Below are 6,692 nucleotides of genomic sequence, written 5' to 3'. Positions count from 1 at the left end.
ATTTTAAATAAAGACAAATAAACAAAAAATAAAACAGCCCTTCAAGACCACAGTAGATAACTGTTACTCCTAAATCCACAGAGCCAGAGAAATATAAGTAAAATGAAGGAGCAGAGGAACCAAGCCCAATTAAAAGAATAAGAGAAATTCCCTGAAAGAATGATCAATGAAATAGACCTCAACAGTCTACTAGATCATGAATCCAAAAAGGGAATGATCAATGTACTGAAGGAACTAAAAGAGACAATCAATCAAGACAGAGAATACATTAAAAAGGAAATTGAAACTATAAAGAAGAGCCAATTAAAAACAGAAAAGTCAACTGCTGACATAATAGCTGAGCTAAAGGCAGTCAAAAGCAGACTAGATGATGCAGAAGAATGAATAAGTGACTTAGAAGGCAGGATAACAGAAGTCACCCAATCAGAACAACAGACAGAAAAGCAAATAAAAACCAATGAAAGCAATATAAGGAACCTATGGGATAATATAAAGCATGCCAACCTATGCATAACAGGAGTCCCAGAAGAAGATAAAGAGAGATTGAAAAGGTATTTGAAGAAAACATGACTGAAAATTTTCCAAACCTAAAGAAGGAAACAGATATCCAAGTACAAGAGGCACAGAGGGTCCCAAACAAGAAGAACCCAAACAGACCTACACCAAAACTTACTATAATTAAGATGGCTAAAGTTAAAGACAAAGGGAGGATTCTAAAGGCAGCAAGAGAAAAACAAATAGTTAATTACAAGAGAACTCCCATAAGGCTTTCAGCTGACTTCTCTACACAAACACTGCTGGCTAGAAGGGAGTGGCAAGATATATTCAAAGTCCTGAATGAGAAAAAGCTGCAACCTAGAATACTCAATTCAGCAAGGCTCTCCTTTAGAGTAGAAAGAGATAAAGAATTTCACAGACAAGCAAAAAACTAAAAGAATTCAGCAACACTAAACCTATGCTAAAAGAAATATTGAAAGGTCTACTCTAAATAGAAAAGCAGCAGGAAGCTATAGAAATGAGAAAGCCATAATTGGAAATGCAATAAATACAGTGAATTGTAAGAGAAAAACATGAAGATGTAAAATAAACAAATAAACAAACAAACAAACAAACAAACAAATAAATAAATAAATAAAAAGGATTTCAAAATCACAAAAGGTGAGAGGGGGAGCAAGAAAATAGATGTTTTTCTTTCTCTCCTTTTTTTTCTTATTTTTCTTCATTCTTTTTAGGATGTGTTTGGATGTACATGATTATCAGTTTAAAGCAAACAGATATAGTAAGGGGTTAGCATACTTGAAAAACAGGGTAACTATGAATGAAAAGCACACAATAGGCTTACAAAAACCAAAAACAAACCAAGCTAATACAAAGGAAAATTATCAAACCACAAAAAGAAAAACAAAAAGGAAAAGAGAGGAACAAAGAAATACCAAATTAACTGGAAAACAAAGTTCAAAATGTCTATAAACACACATCTATCAGTAATTACTATGAATGTCAATGGACTAAATGCTCCAATCAAAAGGCATAGAGTGGCTGACTGGATAATAAAACAAAAGTTTCCATATCCTACCTACAAAGAGCCACTTTAGAGTGAAGGACACACATTGATTGAAAATGAAAGGATGGAAAAACATATTTCCTGCAAATGGAAATGACAAGAAAGCAGGAATAGTAATACTCATATCAGACAAAATGGACTTTAAAGCAAAGGCCATAAACATAGGTAACAAATGACACTATATAATGATCAAAGGAGCAATACAAGATGAAGATATTACACTGGTTAACATATATGCACCCAATATATGATCACCTAAATATAAAAAACAAAATACTAACAGACATAAAGGGAGAAACTGATGGGAATACAATAATAGTAGGAGAATTTAACACCCCACTAACCTCATTGGACAGGTCTCTCAGACATAAAATCAATAAGGCAATAGAGGTATTAAATGACACAGTAGAACAGTGGGACTTGATTCTTATTTTTAGGACATTACATCCCCCAAAAGCAGAATATACATTCTTTTCAAGTGCTCATGGAATATTCTCTAGGATATTTCACATACTCAGGCACAAAAGAAGCATCAACAAATTTAAGAGGATAGAAATTACTCCAAGCATCCTCTCTGACCACAAAGGCATGAAACTAGAAATCAACCACAGAAAAGAAAAGAGAAAAAAAATGGCAGCATGGAGAATAATCAACATTCTACTAAAAAATCAACGGGACAATGATGAAATCAAAGAAGACATTTAAAAATACCTTGAGACAAACGACAATGAAAACACAACCACACAATATCTGTGGGATGCAGCAAAACCAGTCCTAAGAGGAAAGTTCATAGCAATACAGGCCTTCCTCAAAGAAGAACAATCTCAAATAATCATCCTAGCCTACCACCTGAAATAATTAGAAGAAGAAGAACAAACAAAACCCAAAGTTAGCAGAACGAAATAAATACTAAAGATCAGGGAAGAAATAAATAAAAGAGATTTAAAAAAATAGAAAAAAATCAATCAAACCAAAATCTGGTTTTTTGAAAGAGTAAACAAAATTGACAAACCTCTGAGTAGGATCACCAAAGAGAAAAGAGAGCACACAACTAAAAAAAATAAGAAATGAAAATGGAGAGATTACAACCAACACTACAGAAATACAAGAAAGCAAAGAGAATACTATGATCTATATGGCAAAAAAATGGACAACTTAGAAAAAAAATCAACAAATTTCTAGAAACATACAGTCCACCAAAACTGAATCAAGAAGAAATAGATCACTTGAACAGACCAATCACTAGAAGTGAAATAGAGCAAGCTTAAAAAAAAAACAAAAAACACCTCCCTGCAAATAAAAATCCAGCACCAGATGGCTTCACAAGGGAATTCTATCAATCATACAAAGAAGAGCTCACATCAATCCTTTTCAAACCCTTCCAAAATGCTGAAGAAGAGGGAATACTCCCAAACTCATTCTATGAAGTCACCATCATCCTGATACCAAAGCCAGACAAAGACACTCCCCAAAAAGATAGCTATAGGCCAATATCAGTGATGAACACAGATGTAAAAATATTCAACAAAATATTAACAAACAGAATTCAATATCACATAAAAGAAGATCATACACCATAATCAAGTTGAATTCACCCCAGGGACACAAGGATGGGTCAACATATGCAAGTCAATCAACATGATACACCACATCAACAAGAAAAAGGACAAAAATCACATGATCATCTCGATGGATGCAGAAAAGTATTTGATAAAATTCAACACCCACTCATGATAAAAACTCTTACCGAAGTGGGTACAGAGGGACCATATCTCAACATAATAAAAGCTATTTATGACAAATCTCAGTCAGAATAATACTTGGTGAAAAGCTGAAAGCCTTCCCCTAAAATCTGGAACAAGACAAGGATACCCACTCTCACCACTTCCACTCAATATAGTATTGGTAGTTGTAGCCATAGCAACTAGGTAAGAAAAAGAAATAAAAGGGATCCAAACTGGAAGAGAAGAATTAAAGTTGTCATTATATGTGGATGACATGATACTATATATAGAAAATCCTAAAGGCTCCATACAAAAACTACAGAAGATAATAAGAGAATTTGGCAAGGTAGCAGAAGACAAGGTTAACATACAGAAATTAGTGGCATTTCTTTACATTAAAAATCACTTTTAAAATTGCATCCAAAAAAACAAGTTAGGAATAAATCTGACCAAGGAAGTGAAAGAATTATATGAGGAGAACTACAAAACATTGACTAAGGAAACTAAAGATGACTTAAAGAAATGGAAAGATATCTTATGCTCCTGGATTGGTAGAATCAATATTGTTAAAATGGCCAAACTACCCAAAGCAATCTATAGGTTTAATGTGATCTCTATCAATTTACCCAGGACATTTATCATAGATTTAGAACAAATAATCCTAACATTTATATGGAATCACCAAAGACCCAGAATTTCCAAAGCATTACTGAAGAAAAAGAATGAAGCTGGAGGAATAACCCTTCCCAACTTCAGACAATACAACAGAGCTACAGGCATCAAAACAGCATGGCATTGGTACAAAAACAGACATATAGGTCAATGGAACAGAATAGAGAGCCCAGAAATAAACCCACAAATTTTTGTTCATTTAGTCTTTGACAAAGGAAACAAGAACATACAGTAAAGACAGTCTCTTCAGTAAGTGGTGTTGGGAGAACTGGACAGCTGCATGTAAATCAATGAAGTTAGAACACTCCCTCACACCATAAAAAAAATAAACTCAAAATGGTTTAAAATCTTAAACATAACACAAGACACTATAAACCTCTTACAAGAAAACATACACAAATAGAAAAAGTGATAACTTTCTCCCACTCACACATGCAGCCTTCTCCTAAAAACATTACTTGAAACCTGGGCTTCACTGGTTGATCCATCATCAGTTGAAAAGGAAAATACATTGACTTTTTTTTTTTAATTTCACCTATAAAAATCAGGCATTGCACACTAAATTTTAAAGTTTATGCATTTATATTTTGTGATACATGTTTAAAGTTCTTCACCAATTGAAGCAGAATGATTAGAGAATTAAATTCATTTACAGTTCTAAACTGCTGGGTCTTTTTAAACTTTAAAAGATGTTCAGCTTTTTCTCTACTCAATATTTTTAGAAAAAGAATCTTGCTTATTTATTCATTGTAATCATGATTAAGAGAGAATCTGCTTGTTTTATTACTTTGTGCTCCGCCACATTCTGTGAGCTTATCAGTCACTCTCACGCCTCATTACCTGGAAAGAAGTGCCTCAGAATACACAATAAAGCATCTCTCAGAGGTGCCTGACTTCAGCAAGCAGCAAGTCACTGTGTTTTGTTTCCAACGGAAAACAGTGTTATGTTCAGAAGGCCGGACAATACTGTCGGTTGTCATCAGTTTTCATGAAAAAACATTTAAAGCCAAATCATAATTTGTCCTTGGCTGGCTAGTTTTCCTTTTATTTTAGAAAATTTGTTTAAGGAAATAATGCTCAAGCCTGGGATTTTTTTTTCACAGAAATGTATTTTGAAACATTAGGTAGCAATAGGCTATGTTTTGCAGAAGTGGTTGCTCTGTAGAGTAATTGTCATAACTTTACCTGCAGAAGCCTTTTACTTCCTGAATTTTTTACATCCTTAAGTTCTTAGCATCCTTTAACCCTAAGTATTGATCTGATAGACAATGTGGTTCTTAAAGGCAAAAAACACATTTTATTCAACTTTGTACTCCCAGCACCTCAGTGCTTGTCACATCAGCAGTCGTCTCATAATCAGAGATTTTATGAAATCCTTGATATTAATTACTGAAGTGACCTACTTCTAAACAGTCAAAGTTCTGGAATGTTCTACCTTCTCAGATTGGGACTACATATGAAAAAACTAGATCCCCTACTTTCAATCAACTCTCACTAATACTAAACAGTTACCACATATGTAACTCCAATATTTTTTAAAAAGTTGGTCTGAATGAAGCTAAAATTTCCAGCTAATGTGTATGCTGGGGGTAAATGTGTAAATTCACTGTACTGTACCATTTGTTTTTGAGAAATGTGGGGGAAATGTGGCCCTATCTTAATAGATGTGAAATTTCTGAAAAAAAAGATACCAATCTTCTTTGCTGGAGGTTGGAAAACTTCTATTTATGCATATTTGATGATTTATTACTTATCTCAATTAATAGGGTTTTTTTAAATTTTTCTTTACATATTTACAAGGATTTTCTAGTCCTTGGATTTTTAAAATGATATGACTTTAATTTTTTAAATGACTGTTTCATTAATAGAAAATAATGCAGAAGTAGAAATTAGCACTCTATTGGCCTGGGTAACATGGAATGAAGCGAGTATGAGACCACCCTCAGTATATGAGATTGTCTGCAGTTAACTCAGCACCACCATCACTCCCTCTAAATATCCCCCAAAGCCCCTTCCCCTCATGGTTCCAGGATAGCGTTGTAATAACAAGTCTACCAGTTTTGATGTTTGACTGCTGACAGCTTGCAAGCCACATCACTGACCTTTCCCCTTCTTCCACGCATCTGGATGAGCTGATAAGAAAGTGCAGGCACACCTTCCTTTGGCATCAGCAGGAAGTGCAAACCGCACAAGCTCCAGCCTGTACATGCGCAGGAATCATGCCACCCCTTCCTCCTAACTGCAACGAACACCAGTCTCCTTTCTCAGCTCTCTTTCAAACCATTTTTGGACCTGCCTGATAGCCTCCCCAGAAAGCGTCACTTTGTGAGTAATAAAACTTTTCATACGTTCTTAATATGTGCATGGATGTCATCAGTCTTAATATCTAAACCAAATTTTGGATGGAGGACCCATCTCATTTTTACAAGGTGAATCCAACAATTACGCCAAGGAAAGGCCATAATTCCCCAGAGAAAGATGTGGCCACATGCATGAGCAATGCTTCGTAAACCTCTCACTTTAATGCTGCATAGGGGCCAGTTAATGGAAGCTCCCGAGAGAATCGAGATTTGCAGTGGCTTCTGGGTGAGCCTAAAGAACTACCCCCTTCAGAGGTGACTTCCCCACCCTTTTTCCTTAACCCTTCCAGTGATGGTGTGAACCTCAAATTCCCTACAAACTCCTCCATTCTTAGAATACAGGGATTTCTGTTTTCTGGACTGAACCCTGAC

The sequence above is a fragment of the Vicugna pacos genome, chromosome 29 (genome assembly GCF_048564905.1).
Source record: "Vicugna pacos chromosome 29, VicPac4, whole genome shotgun sequence".
NCBI lineage: Eukaryota > Metazoa > Chordata > Mammalia > Artiodactyla > Camelidae > Vicugna > Vicugna pacos.
Note: the sequence above shows the minus strand (reverse complement) of the source record.